Source organism: Chionomys nivalis, chromosome 10 (genome assembly GCF_950005125.1).
Source record: "Chionomys nivalis chromosome 10, mChiNiv1.1, whole genome shotgun sequence".
In the NCBI taxonomy this organism is placed as follows: domain Eukaryota; kingdom Metazoa; phylum Chordata; class Mammalia; order Rodentia; family Cricetidae; genus Chionomys; species Chionomys nivalis.
In genome coordinates, this window is record NC_080095.1 from 47,274,628 (window position 1) to 47,302,567 (window position 27,940).

At 37.0% G+C, this 27,940-nt stretch overlaps 1 protein-coding gene across 3 annotated transcripts in view; it reads right to left on the reverse strand.

Annotated features, from left to right (window-relative positions):
- The window catches only part of Fut8 (fucosyltransferase 8), a 236,883-nt gene that overhangs the window by 173,977 nt on the left and 34,966 nt on the right, over positions 1 to 27,940 (reverse strand). For 2 of the 3 annotated variants that reach the window (XM_057782923.1, XM_057782921.1), the window contains exon 2: positions 10,624 to 10,717. The gene's annotated coding sequence lies outside the window, so the exon portion shown is untranslated. Of the gene's footprint in view, positions 1 to 3,107; positions 3,179 to 10,623; positions 10,718 to 27,940 lie in introns of all 3 variants that reach the window. The other variant, XM_057782922.1, reaches the window with a different exon arrangement.

A 27,940-nucleotide genomic window follows, 5' to 3' on the forward strand; every position in this document is an offset into this window, starting at 1 on the left:
CGACACAATATACGTAATACACATGCAAACAAAACACTAACTCACATAAAAATCAATAAAAAAATTTAAAGAAAAATCTCAATGTAATGGTTTCACAAATCCAAACACTCAACACAGAAATTTAACCACCCTCAACATCATCAGTGTACTACCCAAAGTGCAATTAGTAAACTTGGCATGAACCAACACTCAGCTTATGAGTATGAAAACAAATCTTTATCTCACAACATAGGAAACAAAGCTTGCTACTGCCCCAAACTATATTTGCAAGCTAAATAGTAAATATACTGACTCATTTTAATGGTAATAAGAATCAGTACTATGGATCAACTTCCTCTGAAAAAGCTTCCTTGCAAATTAGAATGTTACCCCAAAATGTATAAGCATAATATTAGAAAACAAAATTTCTAATTAGTATTGCCAAATCAAAAGGCATTAATAAACAAAGTGTTTATCATTAGAAACTACCAAGTACAGTACAAATAGTAATAACTTTAATTGGATTAAAATGTAGATAACCTAGGATTCATCACTTTTTTACCCTCACAACAAGAAAAAAAGACTGTAAATCAATACTTTTTTAGATCTATTACAGAACAGTCAGAAGGAGTCAGAGAGAATAAATAAAAGGAAAAACCTGGGGAAAAGGATCAAGGAGAAAGGAGCAAGAAAAAGAGGCCAGAGGACGTCAGGGACAAGCCAGCCAGTTATACAGCCAGCCACAGAGTAAGAAGTAAAGAAAGGTATATGGAATAGAGAAAGATAAAAGTCCAGAGGCAAAAGGTAGATGAGACAATTTAAGAAAAGCTAGTTAGAAACAAGCCAAGCTAAGGCTGGGAATTTATAAGTCTCCATGTGTGATTTATTTGGGAGTTAAGAGGCAGACCCCCAAAAGAACAAAGAGTAAAAACAACCAACTACAGAAACAGTTTAAATCTGTGAGAGAAATCCAGGAGTCCTTCAACTCTACAGAAAGAACTACAGGTACCTAAGAAATACTGAGAACGAAATAGCCTTCCCCAGGAAGGGCACACCGATTGGCTTACCAACACCAAATGATCAGACCTGAAAACACTCACACAAGCAACTTATACAGAGCGAGTGAGTTGTATTTCTGTATTCAGGAATATATGTGTAGCAACAATTTTATGAAAAAAGAAGCCATGAATTTGAAAGAAAATGAGGAGGGCTTTGGAAGGAGGAAAGAAAAGTGGTAATGATTAACCGTATTGTAATCTCAAAAATAAAAGAAATAATTTAATAAAGTTTTAGAACCTATTAGAGGACCCAATCCTTCAAAGTAATTTTTTTTTTTAGTTTTATCCAGATGTTACAGTAGAGATCTGAGAAAAGACCCTTATATTTCTAGCAGAAACTAGAAGAAACCTAACTTTTCTGAAATGTGTGCAGGTCTCTGTTCTCTCAAAGACCTCCCCTCCAAAAACGAAAGTAATTTATCAAAACGTAAGCAACTGGGGTTTTACCTAGCCTGTTTCTAGGATTTTACAGTCCCTAACCAATCCAGGGGAAGGGAAATACCCACTCCAGCCCCTACCATCTTCTGACATGGGGAAAAGATACCCAAGGCAAACTCACAAAAGACAGATTAATAAGAGGACCAGATAACTTCTACTCTCACCCCCTTCTCCCTCTTACACATCAACATGACTCCTGTGCAATGACCAAAGATTACAACTAAAAGAACTATAAACCTCAGGCTTTATTTAAAGATTCTCTCGGGGAAAAAAATCTAAAGACAAAGTTTAGCCTTGGACACCACTGCTAGAGCAAACACAACCTACCACTTTGAAAGATAAACAAAGCTTCATGCCATATGCTATCACTTAGCTTCTTTTATCTGATACATCATGTCTACCTATGAACAATATAAGTAAAAGATATCGTTAAGGCAAAACCCACAAAATAATAGAAAGAAAGGGAGCAAAGGTAGGCAGGAAGGTACTAGCCTACCTGCCAAACAGACCAGGGAGTAACAGAGGTTTAGAAATGCCACCAGAAATGTGAAACACATATGCTAAGAATGCTGATGGGAGAAGCAAATGACATGGAAAAGCAGATGGATAAGGTAAGCAGGGGATGAAAAAATGCAAAGGAAATGCCATAAATCAACACACTACGACAGAAAAGCATTTTTGCAGTGATAGTGCAGGGTCCAGAGGACATCAAGCAGGATAAATACCAAAAGACTTGTATATAGGCATGTGAGATGAAGACTGCCAAAAATCAGACAAAGAGAATAATAAAAAACTAAAAGGCCACCTTCACAGAGGAAAGGGGGTCAGGAATACATCAAGCTTTCCCCTTCAGAAATCACCTAGCGAGGAAAGAACAAAAAAAGTGTCTCGACTATTAGAAAAGAACATGACCTGTCAGAATTGCAGAATTATACTTTCAAGTAAAGCTGTAATTAATAACAGTTGAGAGAGATGAGTACTAGCAGACTTGTCTTACAAGAAAGGATTTGATTATTTAGTGATAAGCAAAATTTTGTATCAAAAACTTGGCACATGTGTGTCTGGTACCCAGGGAATCCAGAAGAGGTGTCAGATCCCCTGGAACTGGAGTTAAAGATAGTTGTGAGCCACCATGTCGGTGCTGGGAATTGAACCTGGGTCCTCTGGAAGAGCAGCCTGTGCTCAAAACCACTGAGCCATCTTTCCAGTCCCCTAGCATTTTAAACCTATCTCAAATAGAGTAGCAAGACAGTTTCGACCTCTAATCCTCCTATCCTTTTCATTGGAAAGCAGAAATATAAATGGAAAATATGACTCTACCATAATTATAGAACTTATTTAATTTCTATATCCTGTCCTTTTAACATTTTATGTCCAAGTATTGCTTCAAGATTACAGCAAATTCTACATTCAAATACACCTCTATCCTCAGAATATACTTTCGAATTTTTATGGCATAAAGTAAAAAAAGGGGGGAAGGCCTGATTTTTTCTCATAACTTTTATCCAGACAGTGATTCTATCTGTAATGATACTACCAATGTATAGATATCATTAAAGTGAACACACACATGTAACTACATACTATACTCATGAGAATTTCAGTATTATCAACTTCCTTTACAATACTTACAGTATCTCTAAGAGGTAATTACCACGACTCTCCACATGATTGAAAGATTTCAAACAAAATGCTTCAATGACCTATTCAAAACACAAGGAAAGCCCAACAGTCAATGAATCACAGCTGTCATCTTCACATCACACTCCACTTCCCAGGAGAGTTAACAGCCTCTAGGAAGAAGCTTTCTAAAGTCCCACAATAACAAGAATGACGTGACAGAGAACTGAGAGCAAAAAGGAGAAACTACATTTCTTATATCCATTTCACTTTATGAACTCAGCAAGAAAGTAGAGCAGTAACAACCTTTTTAGGTTTAAATGAATTAACTGTAAAAGTATTCCTCTTTCTGATGTGCTCTTCAAATGGAAAACTATTAAATATGATCACTTGGCAAGATCAGGGCTAACACAGGTAGTGATCTTCATTGGTGATCTTCACTGCAGTAAAGCAAAGAGAAATTAATCTGCAGATGTCACACTCACAAGTCACTACCCAGCTGATGAGTGTCTGACCAATCTCTCTTCTTTTTGTAATGTCAACAAAACTCTAAGGATGGCAGATAACAGTTGTTCCACAATCACAGAACTTTAGACTCTGAGAGGTAGAAAAGTCCTTACAGATCATTTCTTCCATTATTCTCTTCCTCCAGGCCTCCCATTTTATCCATGAGGAAAGAAATTAACTGGGAAATGGCTTTACATAGCAATTTCCTAATTTAAACATTTCATCCTGGAGAGAAAGATGCTCATTAAGACTCCAGAAATAACAAAACTCAAGTAACCAATTCACATGTTCCAGGAAGTTCCTTAAACTTACAAGACCTACAAGGTCCTACCCCCATGGCTACATAAGCACTAACAAGTGCTAGAGAGAAGAGACCCTCTTGTCAGCTGAGAGGTCTGTGTACAGGAAGCTCTAGGGATGCAGCTTTGGTGAGTCTTCACACTACAGTGGATGGAGCTTCTGCCTTTCAGCCATTCATCCGCCCTTAAGGAATACCAATAAATTCACTAGTTCCCTAAATTAGACTTGGGTAGAACTGTTACTTTGGCCTGTGGTACTATGAACAAACATTTGTTCACACCTTGCCAGGAGCAGTTATACAATAAGATAGTTTTCTGAGTGGAAACTAGAACCAAGACCCCTTGACATCCAAACCGGTATTTTTTTCATTACAACATACTGTTGTCAGGAATTTTAAATAGCATGAGATTTTATACTACGTGGAAGCTAACAACACCAGCCTTCTACAATTTCATGAATCTAAGAACCAAAACCATACAGACCCCACACAAAGCTTAAATAACGAGATCTAAAACTATATGCTCCCAGTACTGTATTAAAGTGTGACTCTGTGTGTATGTGTGTGTCTGTGTCTGTGTCTCACAAAAGTTCAGTATAGTATGATGTTAAGCTCTTTTGGCTCTTTTGGGAGGCCCTTATGCTCCCAAATGAATCGCACACGGAGTCTTATTCTTAGTTATCAACGTCCAGCCTTAGTGTGGCTTGTTTCTTGTCCATTTTTCCTAACTTACGTTATTCCCTCTTCCTTTTGCATCTGGGCTTTTCCATTCTCTTCTGTAAATCTTACTCTTACTCCATGAATTGCTGTGTAGCTGGGTGGCTGGCCCCTAATGTCCTCCTCCTTCTCTGGGTACTTCTCCCAATCCTTTCTCCCAGTTTTCTCCTTCTATATATTCCCTTTGCCTGACAGTCCCGCCTATCCTTTCTCCTGCCTCACTATTGGCAACTCAGAGCTTTATTAGACCATCAGGTGTTCGAGACAAAGTACCACAGCTTCACAGAGTTAAAACAAATGCAACAGAAACAAAAGTAACACACCTTAAAATAATATTCCTAACAGTTCAGAATCACTAGAACTTGTCCACAGAATCTTATTTGTAAATAGATTTTACAGACATAACCAAATTACTAAAACATCATATTATATTAGGGTAGGTCCTAAGTAAATGACTGCTGTAATTATGAAAAGGAACTCACATGCATAGTCTGTTATGTAAATACTGAAGCAGAAATTGAAATTATGCTGTAACAAGCTAAGAAACATCAAAGATTTCTAATAATTACTGGCAGTAGCTAAAAGAGGGAAGAAAGGAAGATTCATCCTAGAAATTTCAGAAAAAGCATGGTCCTCCCAACATTTAATTTCTACTGTTTTAAGTCATCCAGTTGATAGTAGTTTGTAACAATAGTCCAAGAAAACTAAAACACACACACACAGCTTTTGTATACATTAACTTCACATTACCCCAATAACATTATCATATTAATATATCTTTTAAATCATAATGAAATACCTAAGGTTGGGTACTTATAAAGAAAGGAGTTGTGTTTAGTTTAGTTTGGCATCCTAAAGGTCCAAACAGCATAAAACCAGCTATAAGGACCCCATGACAGAAGATATTATCAGGGTAGAGTAGTTGTGAAAGGGAGCAATCACATGACCAGACAGCTATCCAGAAAAAAAGGGAGGGCAGATCTGCTCTGTTGCTAACAACCCTCAATCCACAATGACCTAAGGACCTCCCACTAGACTATATCACTTCAAGGCCCCAGCTCAACCTCATCAATAAGGTTTAGAGATCAAATACCTCCCACAAGTATGTGTATTGAATATTTAGTCCCTAATTGATTGTGCTATATTGAGAGGTTCTGCGAAATTTAAGAGGCAGTAAACCACAGATGGTCTCCATGAGTGGGACAGAATTTGGTCAAAAGACTCAGGAGGGCTTGGTATTGGAGCAAAGGTACCTGACTACCAACAGTGGAGTTGTGTCTCTTAAGTCCAATGAAACTCCCAAATAGGGAAGTGCAAAAGCAAAAGTAGGTTTACTGAGTACCAGGTGCAAAGGTGACTCACAAGAAGCTTACCAGAGCTCCCTTCCAAGAGAGGAGTTGTGCCAAGAAAGGGGTGATGCTAGCTGGCCCTTACTTGAGTTTTAAAAAGAACTTTGTAAAGGGAAGAACTTGCAGGGAAGCCATCTATCAGTTGACTCTCAGCACACTGTTGGTTGTTGGGTTGTACTCAGCACAAGGCTTTCATCAGGGGAAGCCTTCTGGGTCAGGGCCCCATCCTGACTGCCTAGCAGGGTCTAACTACTGGCCTCCAGGGCACCAAACTAGAAAAAATAAGTCAAAGAGAAGTGTTTATAGGGGCACTTTGTCCCTGTCCCCTCCTGTCTCTCTGTTTTCTGTCCACTGTGAGAAGTAGAATCTCTTCTATGCATTCCTGCTACTATGATGTTCTGTCCAAAGCACATAAGACCAAAAATATATGGACTAAACTTTCTGCAATGAGTCGAAATATATCTTTTTCCTCTTTAAACTATTTCTATCAAGTGTATGGACACAGAGAAGCAAAAGTAACTATTACAACCACCATACACAGGACCAACATGGAACCCTTTGAGCAAGATACTCAAACTGCTGGGCAGTGGTGGTGCACACCTTCAATCCCAGCACTCGGGAGGCAGAGGCAAGTGGATCTCTGTGAGTTCGAGACCAGCATGATCTACAGAGTGAGTTCCAGGGCAGGCTCCAAAACTACAGAGAAACCTTGTCTCAAAAACAAACAAACAAACAAACAAACACAAACAAAAAAGATACACTCAAACCATATTCACTCAAAAAGCCAAGACCTTTCAAAGCCCTTGCCGTACGGTTGCAGTCTCATATCAACACTCTGTCCTAATCAAGCCCATCACCACCACCGATAGAGCTAAGTTAAACCAAATTTCAAATTCTCAAACACTGACCCTGACTTTGCTGCTTTCCAACATCTCTGTCAAGGTATGTGACAGTCAGTATTGCCAACCTGACAGAATCTGGAATCATCATCAGGGACACAAGCCTGAGTACGGCTGTGAAGGATTATGTAATCATTAATTGAGGTGGGAATACTTTCTTACCTACACTGGATTCTGGACTGCATAAACAGAAGCGGGGAGCAGAGCAACAGCATTCATTCATCACTCTCTGCCTTCTGATTCTGAACGCAACATGACTAGCCGCTTCTGATTCCTGCCACTTGGATTTCCCCCAAGATGATGAACTATAGCTGGAACTATAAACCAAAACAAACCCTTTCACCCTTAAGCGGCTTTTTCCAGAAACAGCAACAAGAAACAAACTAAGACAAGATACCCTCCCTACTTCAGTCCTAACAGAGGGACAATTTCTACTCTTCTAGATTGGTATATGGCTTTCCTGGAAAAGATGGCTACTTTAAAATGCTGTCAATACTCTGCTAAACAGATATGCAAAATCATATCAAGAACATAAGACATAGAGAAATGTTTTCTAATAGTTATTGACCTAAAAGCTAAAAAATAAAAAAAAAATAAAATAAAACAACTTTAGATAATCAAAATGAAGTTGCTGTCACTCAATAAAATGCTTCTAGCAATAGAAAAAAATAAGTAAAAATGTTTAATTTCTTCTCTCAAAATTTTGTATAAGCAACCTTAGTCACAATTGTGCAATGTTCCTATACACCAAATATTGAAACCAAATTTTGAGAAGTAAATACTTCTTTGTGTGAATCTTGTTTTGTACTTCTTGAAGAGTATCTCAAACAAGATTTATCATTTGATTGTCTAAGCTTGATACTATTCACTGAATAAAAGAAACTGGTAATTCTTAATCCTATCCTATCGATTATTGTCTATCAATATTTTTATAAATGAAATTCTGAAGAACAGAAATGACAGCATTTTAAGGACCTTTCAAAAACTAGAATTAGTTTTTAAATGACATTATTTTAAGGAACTTTTAAAAACGAAAGTAACATACTTGTGAAAGGGATTTACTTGAATTCTATAAAATTTAAATAAATCTCATGTTTTGAGATTGTAAAGCAAAATATAATTGTTACATTTTATAGCTATATGTTAAAAAACAGCATTTTTATCTGTTTGTAAAATAAGATCACATTGTAAATTATTTATAAATGGTCTATTTTATCTTAAAATCAACTGAAAAGAAAATAAATTAAAATTGAGTTTTAGAAACATTAAACATGTAGTTTAGCTTCCTCTCACCCAGAGCCAAGCAGTGATTCTGGAGGAGGGAATCACAGACATAATGAGATTTCTCAGAATTAAATAAATCTAAATACAAAATGCACTTATGTCTCATACAGACCTTTATGTAACGTGAAAGTAATTGCATTAATATTTTTTAATATGTGTGTTTTTATTTGACGTAACACATGAAGGAGGTGTGGAATTCTGTATTTACACTGTCATACTGGTTTCAGATTTTGGAATACTGAGTTTTAGATTCTCATGTTAGGGATGATCAAGCTGTATTCTATGACAAAAGAATCAACCTCAAAAGTACTCTGACTGTGCTTATCTATTTAAAACATGTTCCTTGATGGGCCAGCAAGATGGTTGAGTGGGTAAAGGTGCTTGCTGCCAAGTCTGATAACCTGAGTTCAATCCCCAGGACCTACATAATAAAAGGAGAGCACCAACTCCTCCCTCAAGGTATCCGCTAACCTCTACACTCCCAGGGTTGCCCAAATGGCACAAACACACACACGTATACATTCACTCTCTCAAAGGAAAAAAGAAACATTCCCTGATAGCACGATATAACCAACACTAGCATGTGGCCACAGAGATTCTTTGAAAGCTACAAAATTCATGTAAAAGTATTCAGGAATGGAAACAGTGGCACTTACAGTGCCCAGTATAATAGCAGGAATCTCTACCAAGCAACATTAGCATTCTCTGACTCAGAGCATTACATTTTCTCAAGATCTTTTCATTTCTATAGCAAATAAAGAACAACTTCCTTACAAATATTCAAATAGCTTTTCAAGCTACTTTTGAAATCATTAATTTCCCCAAGTAGAGCTGTTTAATTCACTTTCATCTCAAATGTCCATTCAGGAAAAGTCTAATTAATTTTTCCATGCTAAACTTCTGTCCTCTTTAACTAAAATTTTAAGAACAGAGATTGCTTATAATTTATATGACTTTTATAAACTGGTAGCTTTAGCCTTATTTTACCTGTACATATCTGATTTAATACTGTACTCAACAAAATAAGGAAACACTGCAAATTCCACTACAGTCTACTTCTAACAACTATAAATGGCTCTCTTACTGAACACACAAAATGACCATAAGCTGCAGGTCTCTCCCCCTACCCACTGTCTGTTGAGTTCTTTTCTAATTTCTTTTTAATAACATTTTTAGAGCCAGACATGGTGACACATGCTTTTAATCCTAGCAATTAGAAGGTGAAGGCAGAAAAACTGATCAGTCAGATCAAAAGGCCAGTCTAATCTATATAGCAAATCCCTGTCTCAAAAAACAACAAAAAAAGGAGGCCCTTGCCTAGAATGTACAAGTGACTCATTTTAATATCCAGCACAGGATGGGGGGGGGGGTCGGTTTTTTTGTTTTGTTTTTTGTGGTTTTTAGAGTCAGGGTTTTCCTGGAGCCTGTCCTGGAACTAGCTCTTATAGACCAGGTTGACTTTGAACTCACAGAGATCAGCCTGCCTCTGCCTCCCAAGTGCTGGGATTAAAGGTGTGCACCACCACTGCCCAGGTGAAAAAAAAAAAGTTTTTTAAAAAAAAAAAATGCAATCATAGGCCCCACTGAAAAAGGTAACAGTTAAATCAGTATGGTCTCTTTTAACAACAAAAAAGTTATTTATTTTAATAAAGAATAAGAATTAATACTATCTTTTTAAATGCATGACTCTGAAAGCTTTACCATCACTTGAAACTTGAAATAATCCAAATGTCCATCAACTAGTGAATAGATAGCCGAATTTCGGTGAATCCACACAGCAGAATACTACTACACAACTGAAAAGCAACTACTGATATACACAGAAACATGAATAGCACACAAATGTATTATATTAAGTCAAAGAAGAAAACTTCAAAAGCTGAATACTAGCTAACTGCACTTAAAGTAGCATACTGGAAAAGGTAAACTATACATGCAGAAAACAGATCCAAATTGCTACAGATTATGCTCAAAGGTCGGGGATTACCTACAAAGAAACAACATGAGTGAAGCTGGAAGCTCGTGGAACTGTTTTAATTGTAGTGATGAGTATTCATGCCAGTACTCTTAGAATTAACATTAAAGTAGAGCTGTTCATGTGTAGACAGTCTTAAAAGAGCTACTAAAACATCAAGAAGTTTCTAAGGTGAGTTTATTTGCATTACCAACTATGCCACACAATAATACCCAAGGTTCAATACAGAAAACGTGGCCACATCTTGTTTTATCAAGTTTAAAACTTGAAAGTCAAAACCATTAAAAAGTAACTTGCTTATGTGTTTATGTAAACCAGATTATACTCAGTAGGCAAACAGCAAGTATTTCCCAACTAATGAACATTTCACTAGAGTTTAGACTAACTTGGCCTTCCTAATCCGCTGGCACGTACACATGAAGCTTTAAAAACAAAATCATCCATGTCTCAGAATATTAAAATGGAAATGTAGAAATGCTATTCACAAAATTATACTAACCTGAATTTGCTCAGTTAATCAATAAAGATGGAAAGGAGTTATCTTGAATGAAAACACAATCAAGGCCATAGACGGCCTAAGCCAGAACAGCAACCTAAAATAAAAGAAAGTAAATTAATTCACCCTCCTCAAATTTCACTTAGCATCTTTATATTTATTATTTACTTTCATGTGGTAATCATAAGTAAATGTTTGTATTCTGCATTAACTAATTCTGCAACCACCACTTTCCAAATGCCATGAAGGAATGGAGTTTCATTTTGCAAATTATACCCGAACTCAGTTGCGCTCATTGTCTTAATTTGCTTCACAGTCCATCCCCAAAACAAGCCAGCCCCACAAAGGTCCCTTCCAGTCACATACATCCCTTTCCAATCTACAGTTCAAAATCTACACCCCCAACACCTCAGTTAGTTCTGCATCTTTGTTTCTTCCTCCTCCAACACAAACTTCCACTCTAATTTAATCTGCTTGCTTTCCACAGAACAATCTTATTATTCTCAGCTGTCATCATACAATGATGGCATACAGAAGACACTGCAAATTTTACTTTGTTGAGTGTTAAGTAATTTCATACTCCTATAAAAACTGTTTCTGGGATTTATTCACATTTTTTGGAATTTTCTTTTTTGAGTACTGCTTTTAGTCTTTCATTGGAGGGGTCATATGATCTAAGGTTTGCCCACTGCTGAGCCACAATTCTTCTGAACTCTTTTGTATTACTTTTTGACAATTAAACTACATAAATCAGCTTTTTCAAAACTGTTTTAAGATCTGTACTCCATTAATCTTTGTTAGACTATTTGCTGCCATAGTCATAAGTCTATTTTATATATTATATATAATCTTCTAATTAGAAAACCTTTGTTTTAATATATATAATATATTAAAACCTTATATGTTATATATAATCTTCTAACTAGAAAACCTTTGTTGCTGGCTCACCATCACCTATTACATGTTTGACATAAGGTAAAGAATCAGTAAGAGTCACAGACAAGTGAAATGGTTTTAATAAACATTCACTGTGTGTGTGTGTGTGTGTGTGTGTGTGTGTGTGTGTGTGTGTGTGTGTAAGTCACTGAGTACAAAAACTCAATAACATTTCGCTCTGTGGCAATATCTCTCAGTCGCCCTACTACTGTGCTATGACATGTGGCTATTCTTGAAATGACATTAATTGTGGGAAGTTGAAATGACATTTATTATTAAAAAGTGGCTTTTCCTCCAGTGACACCAAAGTCCACAGAAACTGATTTTTGGTTACTAGAACTAATTACAAGGAGCACCATCTCTTAACCTCCTGTACAATCAAGATCCCAAATACTTTTAATTTCCAAGAGTAGTTCTAAGGGATAACACGCTATGAGACCCTTCAATAAACTGCCCTAAACACAAATCCTTTTGTATAGTGCATTGTTGCTTACATTATCTCATCCAGTAGATCAATTTAAAGAGGACAAACAGTAACTGAAAAGACTATAAATGTACAATTACTACATAAACATGAAATCTAAAATTTACCTAGATCCACTATAGTTCCTTCCTGAAACTTCACCTAAAAGTTTTTGTCAACTTTCCACAATAATTTAAAAGTGTGGGACTTATGTCTACTGCCATTGTGAAATAACTGATACCAGATTTACCTTCTGATGGTAAACAACTGCAAAGTTTTATACACACACACACACACACGTGCGCCACTTTCCAGATCTTGAACAAAAATTAGTGTGATTTATGTTGCTTGAAAATTGAAACAACCAGATAGTCTCTATTAGCACTTTGTCTTTGTGCTGAGACATGTTCTATATACCACTGCAGACATATTCAAACAAAACACAAGAGCTGTGCTTACTCTTAAGAAGCAAAGATCCAAGTTCACTATAATGAAGCAGCAAGGTTTTCTAGAATAGATACTGGAAAACAAAGAGCTTTGTAAACAAACAAAAGCTACCTATCGATACCGGGGTTCACTTACATCTCAGACTTAATAGTAATACACACACACTTAGGCACGTGTCCATGAATCAAGGGAGTAAAAACACACTCAGGGTTAGCATTTGTCAATGAGAGTTCTATTAAGCAAAAACAGAGGTTATCATTATACATTGAATAAAATGGCCCACAAATAAAGACTGTTCTATCATGACCCCGAGAGTTCTTTAAAAACAAGTCATGAAGGATAATCTAATCTTCAATCTAACATCTGTAACCACCAACCAAAAAGGAAAAACCTCATGCTTCATGGGCATGTGGCATTCAGAAGGGTTGTGGCTCAGAATGGAGCAAACCTTACCTCATATGAAACATTACAAAGACTAGAAGCAGTGCCCAAGAAAGAAATTTCCAAAAAAAATGTGAATACATCCCAGAGAAACTCAGGAATATTTATAAAAGTATGAAATACTTAACACTCCACAAGGTAAAATTTATAATCTCTTTTTTAATGCTTAGTAAGTATCAACTGATTACTAAGTAAATTTTTTAAAAAATTGTAAAGGACAATTTCTAGGGCCTTAATGAGAGAAAAATCAATCAAAACCAACCTAGATTGATACTTGATAGAAATAGGACACTAAAGTTAAAACACAGTAAATAAAACACATGTCATTATACATGCGTTTCATATCTTCTAGAAGACAAGAGAAAAGACTAGATATATTAGTAAAAATCCAGAAGAAAAGACCCAAGTAAACATACACACAATGTCATCAGATATTCTACCAGATATGTGGTTATTACAGTTTTCAATTCTGTCTGGTGGGCTAAGGTCCTATTTCTAGTCTCTAGGAGCTCCAGGTTTTTATACTGTTCCCTAAATTTGGGGGGAGGTGTTAGTTTTCAACTTCAAGAAGCTTCTTCATAGACATATAAAGTATAAATACAGTACAGTAACTAAAGCAATCATAGGCTTATTTATTACTTGTCTTTCAGGAATCAGTTTTGCTTGGGGGTAGTGTCTTAAGAATTGTTATTTCTGAAAGTAGAAAAAGACAAGATCTCCTGAGTAAACTGGGAGCATGAGGACCTTGGGAGAGGGTTGAAGGGGCGGTGAGAGGCAGGGAGGGGAGCAGAGAAAAATGCAGAGCTCAATAAAAATCAGTTTAAAAAAAAAAAAAGAACAAGGAACAAAAAGAAGGATGCCCTCAGAGACCGAGGATAGAACCAAACACAGAGGGGCAAAAAAAAAAAAAAGGCAATGAAATGATTCCTAACAGTAGTCTGCTATACTCATAGATTGGTGCCTAGTCCAACTGTCATCAGAGAGGCTTTACTCAGTAACTGATGGAAACAGATGCAGACACCCCAGCCAAACATTAGGAGAATCCTGTGGAAGAGGGAGAGGAAAGACTGTAATAACCAGAGGGGTCAAGGACATCACAAGAAAAACCCACAGAACCAACTAAGCTGGGCTCACAGGGGCTCACAGAGACTAAACTGACAACCATGGAGTCTGCATGGGACTGACCTAGGCCCTCTGCATATATGTTACAGCTATGTAACTTGGTCTTCGAGTGGTTCTCCTAGCAATGAGAGCAGGAGATGTTTCTGACTGTTTTGCCTGCTTTTGAAACCCATTTCGTCTTGCAGGATTGCCTCATTCAACCTTGGTGGAGGAGGGGGTGCCTGGTCTCACTGAAGCTTGATATCCCTTGGCTGACTGATATCTTTGGCCTGCCTATATCTGAAGAGAAACAGCAGAGGAGGAGTGGATGGGGAGGTGGGGAGGAGTCTGGGAAGAGGGGAAGCTTTGGGGAGGATGTAAAATCAAGAAAAGATAAAAAATATAAAAACAAGAAAATAAATAAATGAATGAATGAATAAAAATTGTCATCTCCACTCAATAGGAGAGAAAATATGCCAAGTCTCAGAATCTAGCCAGCTTCCCCAGGCTAGTAAAGTCATGGATCTTATAAAAAGAATCTACTATCACTACTTTGATAGACCAGCATGAATTCCTAACTACACTAAGTCCTATCCTTATCCTCACAGATAAGTGTAGTTACCACCCCTCATCAAAGAAGCTCTTCTTTATAGCAAATGGAGATTATCACAAAAAAGCACAACTGAATACAATGCAGAAATCACTGAGATAAGAATCATGTGAAACCAGGAACTATGACCACATCAGAAACAAAGACATATAAGAGATACATAATAACTTATAGAAAAATATGATTTATGAAATAAGCAAATACCATCATTGTTCAAGGAATACTCAACAGTAAACAATAACAAAAAGACAATATAAAAATCCCATAATAGACAAAATATTATGGTTTTTCTTAAAGTGGGAAAAAAATATACCTATGACCAAGGTCGCAACATATGATCTCATACTTGTTCAAAACAAATATATAAAAGATGTTATTCATTTAAGAGGGAACACCGCAGATTATTATTAATGTTCTAGTTTGTTTTTTGTTATTATGATAAACATTCAAACCAAAGGCAACATGGCAAAGAGGAGGTTTACTTTATAATGAAGCTGAGACTAGAACTGAAGCAGGGATCATGGAGGAACTCTACCTGATGGCCTGCTTCCCTGTCTGTCCAGAGACCTTGTTGTTCAGCCCAGGCACACCTGCTACAGTGGGCTGGAATCTCCCACGTCAATCAGCAATCAAGAAATGCCTCACAGACAAGGCCAGGTCCACAGAGCCAGTTCTCCAGTTAAGGTTCTTTCTTCCCAGATTGTTCATTTTGTATCAAGTTTACAAAAAATAAACCAGCACAGAATCCATGCCCAGTATTATGAAATTTGCCTATAATCTGGCCAAAGGTAAAAAAGAAATCTTTAAAACTAAATCTGTGTGATGGCAAAATATAAACTATTTCCTTTTTGATGAAATGCAAAAAAAAAGAAAGAAAAGGAAGTTATGAATCATAGGTTTTACATTCAGTCTGTGGTAGTGAATTGTCAGTCATTTTCCCATATTGTTAGAAAGAAAAATGACTGTGAATTACAATGAACAAATCTTAGATTGGAAGAGAAAAACAGCAACTGATCCACTGGTGCTCATCTTTAGAGAAATGATAAGTCCTCATCTTAAAAAAAAGAAACATAAAACCACATATGAAATAAAGAAAAAACTAAACTCATGGGAAAATTACATATTTAACAGATGACAGAAAAAAAACTGTCTGAAGTAAAATTGGCCATTTTTGAGAAAAAAAAGATCTCTCAAAAGGAGTAAAAGACTGTAAACATGTCTAAAATAAAAAGCTATGTATGACTCAGTCACAACTGAATCTTACAAAATCAATGGTCCTTGGGTTATTTAAGGCATCGCAAAAGTCTGACTTCAGAGAGGATTAGCTGAGACTGTATCTACAGATTATATGGATGAGACTACCCAGATTGATAGCAGCAGCCCACAAGAAGCTGCTTGCTATATGTAATTTCCCTACTGGAAATGTATCAGCCTAAATAGAGCATGAAGATACACTGCGCTGGCTCAGGCATAAAAAGTAGTAAAGTAGAACATCAGTGCTCCATAGCTGTGGTCTGCCTGGCTAAAAGAGACGACCGAATGAGAGAGTGTCTCAAAGACCAAAGTGAATGCTCCATTCCCTACTTTTCTTATAGCATTAATATTCCAGTGAGTCTGATATCAATAGAGCCATTTTTGCAAAGAAAAATAGGTAATGGAGGTGATATTCATGGGGAAGAAAGTATTTCATGCTAATAACAACGAAAGTGGGTGAAAGAGTACATAGAGTGTTCGCCTATTATGAATGAGGCCAAGTTCAATTTCCAGCACCAAATACACCAGGCATGGTGGTATCTACTTGTAATTCCAGCATTCAGGAGGTAAAGGAAGAAGGATCAGTAGCTTAAAAGGTCATTCTCAGATATACAGCAAATGTGAAGACAGCCTGGGATACATCAGATCTTGTCTTTAAAACCAAATAAATAAATGGCCTAAAGGGTTAGGAATAAAAAAAAAAAATCTGAAAAGTCTATCCCACCAATATTTTAACAAAGATAAATTATTGCAAGATTGTCAAATCCACATTTCTTAGTAAGTAAATGCTATCCTATAAGTACCCTGACAGCATTATTTTAGAGTCAAATAAGAAGTTAGAAACGAATTTGCTATTCTCCCTCCTTTTCTGAAGTCATCTACTTTGCTAAAATAACACAGTACTAAGTCAGGCCTCAGGGTACAAACCCATCACCCCAGCTACTCAAGAGTCTGAGATTGCGAAGGATTCAAGTTCCTATCGCAAAAACTTAAGAAAATTGGCTCAACAATGAAAAGCAAAGATTTAAAGGCTGGGGATACAATTAAGTTATAGGGCACTTGCCTACCATTCATAAGGCCCAATATACAACCCCCCAGGGGCACAGAAAAATAAGAATTAATTATTGCTAGGTCAACTTTACCTGTGAAATTTTGTCTATTTTAGCCCTAATTAATGGAGCCCATTTAAATGCTTACTCATATTACCTAAGTAAACGTGTCTTTAATTTTGAGTTCTGTATGATATTACAAAATTAGTTCCCTTTTTTCCTTCCTCAAACTATGCTGTAAACTCACTAAAGTAATTTAAGTGACTTGTGTCATCCTTAAGTCACATACTTGCTCAAATCTTAGAATCACCTGAAATACAAATAAGAATTCTGAAAAACTAAGAAAATTATATCAATTTCTCATAATTAACATCCTTTTATAGTGATTATCCTCTCAGTTAATCTGAAATCAGAAGGCAAAATACCAAAATTCCCATCATTTATAACACCACCACTCCTGCGGCTTTCCCCTGGGGCACAGTTTGAATTTCGAAGCCTTTTTTAACTTGCCACACCATGTAACTGGCTGCTTTCTCACCACATCTCCAACACTCTGCACACTATAATGAGCCTGTTATTTATCTTTTAACCCCTTAGTGAGACAGGGTTTCTCTGTAGCTTTTGGTTCCTGTCCTGGAACTAGCTCTTATAGACCAGGCTGGCCTCGAACTCACAGAGATCTGCCTGCCTCTGCCTCCCAAGTGCTGGGATTAAAGGCGTGCGGCACTAGCACACTATCTTAAAACATATTATGTTTGATATTTCTTCACATCAACATCCTTCCTACCTATCTCACAAGGCAACTGCAAAATAGCAGAATCGTATGTTAGAATATTCTATATAAAATAAAAATGTTTTGTAGCTATCAAATGGAATTTATCTCATTGTTACCTATTATTACACTAAACCTTAGCTGGCAAATAGTGACATGCTCTAGGAACAGAGCAGAACAACTGGCCCTCAGAATGCACCAGTATTCGCTCAATGGGCCCTCCATTCCCAGGATCGAGAGCTCGACTGAACAGTGTGAGAATCGCTCACAACCCTCCTGCCCTACCTATCACAGCACCCCTCACCTATCTCCAAACACCATTTGGAGATTTTAGGGTTTCCTGTACTAGTTCCACTACCATTTTCAAGTCTGTATGCTTCATAACAACTGACCTTCTGCTGTTTTAAGTTTGACTTGGTTGGTTGATTTGCTACAATCTCCAAGCTATGTTATCCCTTGCCATGGAAGACAGAAAGGCATAATCAATATATCAGGGTATTGTGACCTGTAACACTATTTCTGTTGTTTCCACATTTTTTAAGTTTAGTTAAGACAAACGTGTAATATTATATTACCTATGCTAATTTATGTCTCATTTGAATATTTTCTATTCATACAATAGCATAGTCACAGCTTTAAAAAGTAAAAATCTACACCAGATGCAAGGAGAAATTAAGAAAACTGAGTATTTGATAAACTAATACAACATGTAAATAATATAATCAACAAATAAGACACTACTGCATTCAGTTTATGAACCTGTACTTTAGACTTTGATAAAGAAAATAACATCATTTTAAAACACCTGACATATTTAAGGTCATGAGTCTCAATAAATTAAGTAGAAAAATAAGCCTATGTTCTCCTATCACCATGCAATAAAAATAAATATGCAGGCAAAACAGTACATATAAAAATAAATAAATCTTTTTAAAATATAAATTGCATGAGCTTAAGAAAAAATTGAAGATGCTATAAGAAAATAGTTAACCAGAAAATAGATCAATAGAAATTCCCATTTCAGAATAACAAAGTCCATGGGGAAACCAGACATTTACATAGTTTCAAGTATTTCCTCACAAGATATTTGCTAATTACAAAGAAAAAAATGGGTAGATAATTAAAATTACCATCACTGCAACAGTACTCAAGTGCTTCCAGATCTAACACTTTGAGAAGGACATACATAACTACTATGGGTATCTCAGCTGTAATACATAATCAAATTTTAGAGAGAAGAAACATCTAAATGTAAACTGAAGGAGAGTCACAAAGAACTAGGCCTACACTTTAAAAAGTGAGTGTCCTCTAAGGCAAAGTTACTTCTCCAACTAAAAAAACAATGAGAACTAATTTGGTCCTGGACTAGGAGAAACGTTGTTTACTTTTGCGGTATAATTCGGTCAATTGGTGAAATTTAAAGTTATAGGTAGACTAAGTAAAATTTAGTAAATATACATAGAGATTAAATGCTAACATCTGTAGACAATGTCCACTGGTTAATTCAGACTTCATAAAATAAAACTAAAGCTTTAGTGAATCTACAAACTTACTCTTACAAAACTATTCAAAGCACAGTCTAGCGAGATGGCTTAGCAGTTAAGAATACATACTGCTCTTGCAGAGAACTAGAGTTCAGTTTTCAGCACCCATGTAAAACGACTTACAACTGCCTCTAACTATAGCTGTAGGAGATCCAACACTCTCTTCTGGACTCCACAGGGACCTGCACTTACTCACTTACTTACACACACACACACACACACACACACATCCCTACAGAATTTAGCACAATAAAAAAATGAAGTCATTGATAATTTAAGATATAAATTTTTAAAGTATCTACAATCACTTTAAAAGTTGTTAAAATAATTCCCATGTCCCAGTTTTACCAGCATATGAAAAGAGATATTTTTGCACAGTGCATCCAATACAACATTGGAATATACTGAACCCAGAAGTAGATATAAAAATCTAAGTACTTTCCATTAAGCATGACATTAAACAGCAATGTAAAATGATGCCACACCTGATTTTTTAACTACTTGTTTTTTAAAATTGTTATTTAAATACAAAATGAATCTGCTCTAATTCCAGCACTTGGAAGGCAGAGAGAGGAAAACTGGTAGTTCAAGGCCAGCTTGGGCTACACAGTATGTTCAAAACTACTTAGCAATACAGTTAAGAGTCTGTCTCAATAAAAAAACATTAGCTGGGGGCTGAAGAGATGGTTCAGTGGTTAAGACCAGTGGCTCTTCCAGAAGCAGGATTTTTATTTTCAGCACCAACATGGTAGCTCACAACCATCTGTAACTCCAGTTGCAGGGGATCCAATGCCTTCTTCTGGTCTTTGCAGGCACCTCAAAATGTCACAAGGGCACAGTTCTGTAACCCCAACGTGGGAGGTACAGAGACAGTCAAATCCTGGAATTCACCAACCAGGCAGTAAAGCCCAATCTGTAAGCTCCAGGCTCAGTGGGACCACCTCTCTCAAAAAAAAATAAATAAATAAAATGGAAACCAATTAAGAAAGACACCTGACATTGACCTTATACCTCCACATATGTGTATATGTGCCCACACATACATATTCACACAGAGAGAAGATAAATAAACAACCAATGGCTGAAAATGTAACTCAGTGGTAGAGCATTTTTATAACATATTCAAAGCTCTGACCCCTCCCAAAAATTCTACCTTATAGTCTAAGTTTTAATTTCTAGTACGTATCAATGCAGAAACAATAACAAACCTCTTTGTAGTTCCCTCACTAAGTTTTAATAATGTACAATGTATCTAAACTTAAGTTGAAGCCTGGTTGTGGGCCTGTAATTCAAACATCCAGGAAGCCAAAACAAAAGAACAGAAAGTCTAGACTCCATTGTGAGACCCTGCCTTAGAGCAATAAACTGATCTGTCAGAGAATGTCACTAAACTTCCACAGAATAAGGATCAAGAAATAAGAAAACGAATCACCATAGTTAGTAGTACAGCTTCTATTTAATTCAACACAAGTAAAGCAAATGATCTTTTTGAATGTAATTAAGTTGATTCTGTGAATTATCTTAAAACATTATTTTCCTTAGTCAATGATTAAACTTGTTTTTGTTGTTGTTCTTACAGGAAATTTTAGAATTCCTAAATATCTTCTCATTGCGAATTTCTGTATTACCAATAGATCACTAACATAGGAATGCTGAATGATTTGGGATGAAATATATCTAAACGTTTAAGAAAGAAAATACAATTGCTTATACTCCTATTCAAACAATAATATATAATCAGAATATAGTCATATAGTAACTCCTGAGACATCACGTAATGATAATATTAGAAGAGAAGGCAATAATTATGTGGCATTTACTATATGCAAGACACTTTTTTTCCTTACATAAGTCTGTACAGTTAACTCTCAAACTCCTTAAGTTTACTCTTCCTTTGTAGAAGAAACTGAAACAAAACAATTTGTGCAATGACACACTTAAGTGGAAAATGGGATTTGACTCCAGGCTATCTGTCTCTAGAACTTGGACCCTTGAATACTATATAAACTCTCCAGTGATATGTATTAAGGTAGAAACTGTTTTCTGGGACCTCCCAGGTTATCGAAGGCTCCCAGATTGTCCCATTTTTATTAACACTCATCTCTAACACTGGATCACTCTCCTTCAAACACTCTTGCCTTGATGCTTGATTAGTTCTGTTGGTTTTCCTTTTCAACCTTTTAACAAAAATTTATTGGATACATATTATAAGCCAAGCATTATTCAAAGACCTGAGGATAATGCAATGAAAAGCAGACCAATATCCTTAGTTTTCTGCTTACTCTTTAAAAAAGAAAGAAAACTAAATGAAATACTGCAAAACAAAAGTTACTATCTGTTTAATTTCAGAGATGAATAATGTCTGCTACGCGACTTCCTGTATTTTTTAGTATGTCTGAAATGTTCCATGAATTTAAAAATCTCAGTAGACACTAACAGAGGAATGCATGAGAGGGAAGAGAATGGGAGAGAGAAAGACAGGGAGTAGGGGGAAAGAAGCAAAGGAGGGAATAAGGAGAAGAAAGGAAACAAAAGGAGATAAATGGTAGACAGTGAAGAGTAAGCAACCTCCTAACTTTATGTTCCACACAAGTAGCTACATGTTTTAAGTATGTTACTATCCATCAACAAATGCACTCTAGGCATTTCCTATTTATTACTGCTTAGCCAAATAACATCAATCAAATGAAGCATTTGTTAGTGGACACAAATCACTTTCACTGTTCAAGGCTGGGAGCATTATTCATTTTAATTGCATGTAGACTTGAAACTGGTCTGTAAACACATTAAACTATATTCATTTCTGTGTTCACATAAAAAGATATCATGTTCAGTTATATTCTAAGGTTTCTATTTCAGTTTCAATGAAAGAGTTTTTAGGTGAGCACTGACCACTGATAAACTATGCCTGCATTTCAAAAGTATAGAAGACCAGACTCAAGAAGACAAATACTTCATGTTCTCCCTCATGTGTAGCGCTCTCTCTCTCTCTCTCTCTCTCTCTCTCTCTCTCTCTGGCTCGCTCTCTCTCGCTGTGTGTGTGTGTGTTGGTCATGAAAGCATAGGAGGACTATGAGAAAGAGAGAGATCTTACGGGGGAAAGTAATAGAATACACGTTACATGGAATACATGAAAGCAGATGGGGTGTGGTGCTAATGGGAAGAGCAGCAAGAGGAAGAGAGGAATCAGAAGGAAAGTGGTGGTGAATAAGAACAAAACAATGCCATAATGAAACACATTACTTCGCACACTAACTTAAAACTAATTTTAATACATAACAGTATATAGTACATGCATTTCCAAAGTTTACTATTTTATAAAAAGAAAAAATAGCCAGGTGGTAGTGATACGTGTCTTTAATTCCAGCACTCTGGAAGCAGAGGCAATCGGATCTCTGTGAGTTCCAGGCCAGCCTGGTCTACAGAATGAGTTCCAGGACAGCCAGGGCTACACAGAAAAACTCTGTCTTAAGAAGAAAAAAAAAAGAAAGAGAGACAGAGAGAAATATACAGACAATACCTCCATAAAAATCTTGCCAAACCAAGCTTACTATCACAACAATTTGAAGCATAAATAGAAGATTGTATTGCCCACTGTTTCCACTTGCTACCTGAGCTTCATTAATGGGAAGAACTTAATTTCTAAAAGGGACAGCTTAGAGCAAGTCATCTATTATTTGAAATGGTCAATGAGATACCCACATACACTATCTCATCTGTGTACTACTATGTCATTTAGAACATAATTCTAGATACGCCCTGGGCTTCCTGCAGGGGCTCTACACCCTGCATACTGCCTCTCTCTTCTTGTCCCACCCAGCTTGCATCCAGAACCCTTCTTCCTTCTGCCCCCTTTCCTCTTTGGGCACATAACACCATCCAGCTCAGTCTGTCTGGCGCTGGGGGCAAATCCTCAGGGCAAGTAGGCAGACGAGACTTCCTTTGTCTCTCTAGCCTGCCTGCATCAAGCAAGGTAAGGCCTTTGTTTACAAACAACCCAACCTGCACGGAGATCTGATCTAGGCACCAGGAGAGACAGCAGCGGGGTGAGTTTGTGACCTGACTGGCGGCGGCGGAAGCAGCCCTGGACAGGGAACTCTGAAGTTCCTCATCCCCCACCCTATACTCCCTGGGTTCCCTGCAGGGGCTCTACACCCTGCATACTGCCTCTCTCTTCTTGTCCCACCCAGCTTGCATCCAGAACCCTTCTTCCTTCTGCCCCCTTTCCTCTTTGGGCACATAACACCATCCAGCTCAGTCTGTCTGGCGCTGGGGGCAAATCCTCAGGGCAAGTAGGCAGACGAGACTTCCTTTGTCTCTCCAGCCTGCCTGCATCAAGCAAGGTAAGGCCTTTGTTTACGAACTACCCAACCTGCACGGAGATCTGATCTTGGCACCAGGAGAGCCATCAGTGGTAGAGCTAATCTGGGTACCAGGATTGCCGTCTTTGGGCACGGAGATCTGATATTGGTACCAGGAGAGACATCACTGGAGCACCAGGAGAGCTATCACTGCAGGGTGCCATCACTGGGAAAGTACATCAGTAGGCAAGGAGACCTGATCCGGTAAAAGAAGATCCATAGGGGAGCATTCGGAGAAAGAGATGGGCAGGCGCCAATGCAAGAATTCACCCAACAATCTGAAAAACTATATGAAACCACCAGAACCCAGCGACCTCACAACAGGAGGACATGAACACCTTAATCATGAAGAAGTAGATAAAATTGACTTTATGAAAGTGATTGACGCCCTTAAACAGCATGTAAAAAATGCCCTTATAGAAATGGATGAGAAGTATAACAGAAAGTTTGAAGAATTGAGTAAATCAGTGAATGATACCCTAGGAAACCAAAGAAAAACAATCAAACAAATAATGGAAACAGTTCAAGACTTAAAAACTGAAATGGAGGCAAAGAAGAAAACACAAACAGAAGGCCAGCTGGACAGGGAAAATCTAGGTAAACGAATAGAGACTACAGAAACAAGCATAACCAACAGAATACAAGAGATAGAAGAAAGAATCTCAGATTCTGAAGATACCATAGAGAAAATAAACACGCTGATCAAAGAAAACAGCAAGGCCAACAAATTCTCATCACAAAACATTCAGGAAATTTGGGACACAATAAAAAGACCAAACCTAAGAATAATAGGAATAGAAGAAGGAGAAGAAGCGCAGCTCAACGGTCCAGAAAATATATTTAATAAAATTATAGAAGAAAACTTTCCCAACCTAAAGAAAGATATACCTATGAAGGTTCAAGAAGCATACAGAACACCGAATAGGCTGGATCAAAAAAAAACATCCTCTCGCCATATAATAATCAAACCACAAAGCATACAGAATAAAGAAAGAATACTAAGAGCAGCAAAGGAAAAAGGCCAAGTTACTTATAAAGGTAAACCTATCAGACTTACACCTGACTTCTCTATGGAAACCATGAAAGCCAGAAGGTCCTGGATAGATGTACTGCAGAAACTAAGAGACCATGGATGCAAGCCCAGACTACTATACCCAGCCAAGCTTTCGTTCACTATAAATGGAGAAAACAAAATTTTCCAGGATAAAAACAAATTTAAACAATACGTAGCCACAAATCCAGCCTTACAGAAAGTAATAGAAGGAAAATCACTAATCAAGGAGTCCAACAATGACCACAGTAACTCAGACATCTAGAAACCCTTTACCAGCACATCTCAAAGAAGGGAAACACACAAAATCTACTACTAAAAAAAAATGACCGGAGTTAACAACCACTGGTCATTAATATCACTTAATGTCAATGGACTCAACTCACCTATAAAAAGGCACAGACTAAGAGATTGGATACGAAAACAGGATCCAACATTCTGCTGTTTACAAGAAACACACCTCAACCACAAAGACAGGCACCTACTCAGAGTAAAGGGCTGGGATAAGGCTTATCAAGTAAATGGACCTAGGAAACAAGCAGGTGTGGCCATACTAATTTCTAACAAAGTTGACTTCAAACTTAAATCAATCAGAAGAGATGGAGAGGGACATTTTCTACTCATAACAGGAACAATTCATCAGGATGAAATCTCAATCCTGAATATCTATGCCCCTAATATAAAAGCACCCACGTACGTAAAAGAAACATTGTTAAAACTCAAGGCAGCCATCAAACCGCACACATTAATAGTAGGAGACTTTAATACTCCTCTCTCACCAATGGCCAGGTCAATCAGACAGAAACCTAACAGAGAAATAAGAGAATTAATGGAGGTAATGAATCAAATGGACTTAACAGACATCTATAGAATATTCCACCCAAATAGGAAAGAATATACCTTCTTCTCTGCAGCTCATGGAACCTTCTCAAAAATCGACCACATACTCGGTAACAAAGCAAACATTCACAGTTACAAAAAAATATTAATAACCACCTGTATCTTATCAGATCACCATGGATTAAAGCTAGAATTCAGCAACAATGCTACCCCCAGAAAGCCTACAAACTCATGGAAACTGAATAGTCAACTACTGAACCATACCTGGATTAAGGAAGAAATAAAGAAAGAAATTAAAGTCTTCCTTGAAGACAATGAAAATAAAGAAACAACATACTCAAACCTATGGGACACTATGAAAGCAGTCCTGAGAGGAAAGTTCATAGCACTAACTGCCCACTTAAAGAAAACAGAGAAAGCACACATTGGAGACTTAACAGCCCACCTGAAAGCTCTAGAAAAAAAAGAAGCAGACTCACCTAGAAGGGGTAGAAGACTGGAAATAATCAAACTGAGGGCTGAAATCAACAAAATAGAGACACAGAAAACAATTGAAAGAATCAATAAATCAAAAAGCTGGTTCCTGGAGAAAATCAACAAGATTGATAAACCCCTATCCAAACTAATCAAACGGCAGAGAGAGAATTTGCAAATTAATAAGATCAGAAATGAAAAGGGAGACATAACCACAGACACAGAGGAAATTCAGAGAATCATTAGATCTTACTACAAAAGCCTGTATGCCACAAAACTGGAAAATGTAAAAGAAATGGACACTTTTTTAGATAAATACCATATACCAAAGTTAAACCAGGACCAGGTGAACAACCTAAATAGACCTGTTAGTCGTGAAGAATTAGAAGCAGTTATCAAAAACCTCCCTTCCAAAAAAAGTCCAGGACCAGATGGTTTCAATGCGGAATTCTACCAGAACTTCCAAGAAGACCTAATACCTATACTCCTTAAGGTATTTCACAATATAGAAACAGAAGAGTCATTGCCAAATTCCTTTTATGAAGCTACAGTAACTCTGATACCAAAACCACACAAAGACCCAATCAAGAAAGAAAATTACAGGCCAATCTCACTCATGAACATCGATGCAAAAATCCTCAACAAAATTCTGGCAAACCGAATCCAAGAACACATTAGAAAAATTATCCATTATGATCAAGTAGGCTTCATACCAGAGATGCAGGGCTGGTTTAACATACGCAAGTCTATCAATGTAATCCATCATATAAATAAACTGAAAGAAAAAAACCATATGATCGTTTCATTAGATGCTGAAAAAGCATTTGACAAAATTCAACATCCCTTTATGATAAAAGTCTTGGAGAGATTAGGGATACAAGGGTCATACCTAAATTTAATTAAAGCTATATACAGCAAGCCGACAGCTAATATCAAATTAAATGGAGAGAAACTTAAAGCCATCCCACTAAAATCAGGAACACGCCAAGGCTGTCCACTCTCTCCATACCTCTTCAATATAGTTCTCGAAGTTTTAGCAATAGCAATAAGACAACATAAGGGGATAAAGGGGATTCAAATTGGAAAGGAAGAAGTTAAACTTGCATTATTTGCAGATGATATGATAGTGTACATGAGCGACCCCAAAAACTCCACCAAAGAACTCCTACAGCTGATAAACGCCTTTAGTAATGTGGCAGGATACAAGATCAACTCCAAAAAATCAGTCGCCCTCTTATACACAAAGGATATGGAAGCAGAGAGGGAAATAAGAGAATCATCACCTTTCACGATAGCCACAAAAAGCATAAACTATCTTGGGGTAACTCTAACCAAGGAAGTGAAAGATCTATTTGACAAGAACTTTAAGGCATTGAAGAAAGAAATTGAAGAGGATACCAGAAAATGGAAGGATCTCCCTTGCTCCTGGATTGGGAGGATCAACATAGTAAAAATGGCAATTCTACCAAGGGCAATCTATAGATTCAATGCAATCCCCATTAAAATCCCATCAAAATTCTTCACAGATCTTGAAAGGACAATAATCAACTTTATATGGAGAAACAAAAAACCCAGGATAGCCAAAACAATCTTATATAATAAAGGAACTTCTGGAGGCATTACCATCCCTGACTTCAAACTCTATTACAGAGCTACAGTAATGAAAACAGCGTGGTACTGGCATAAAAACAGAGCAGTCGACCAATGGAATCGTATAGAAGACCCGGATTTTAACCCACAAACCTATGAACAACTAATTTTCGATAAAGGAGCTAAAAGTATACAATGGAAGAAAGAAAGCATCTTCAACAAATGGTGCTGGCACAATTGGATGTCAACCTGTAGAAGAATGAAAATAGACCCATATCTATCACCATGCACAAAACTCAAGTCCAAATGGATCAAAGACCTCAATATCAATCTGAACACACTGAACCTGATAGAAGAGAAAATGGGAAGTACCCTACAACATATGGG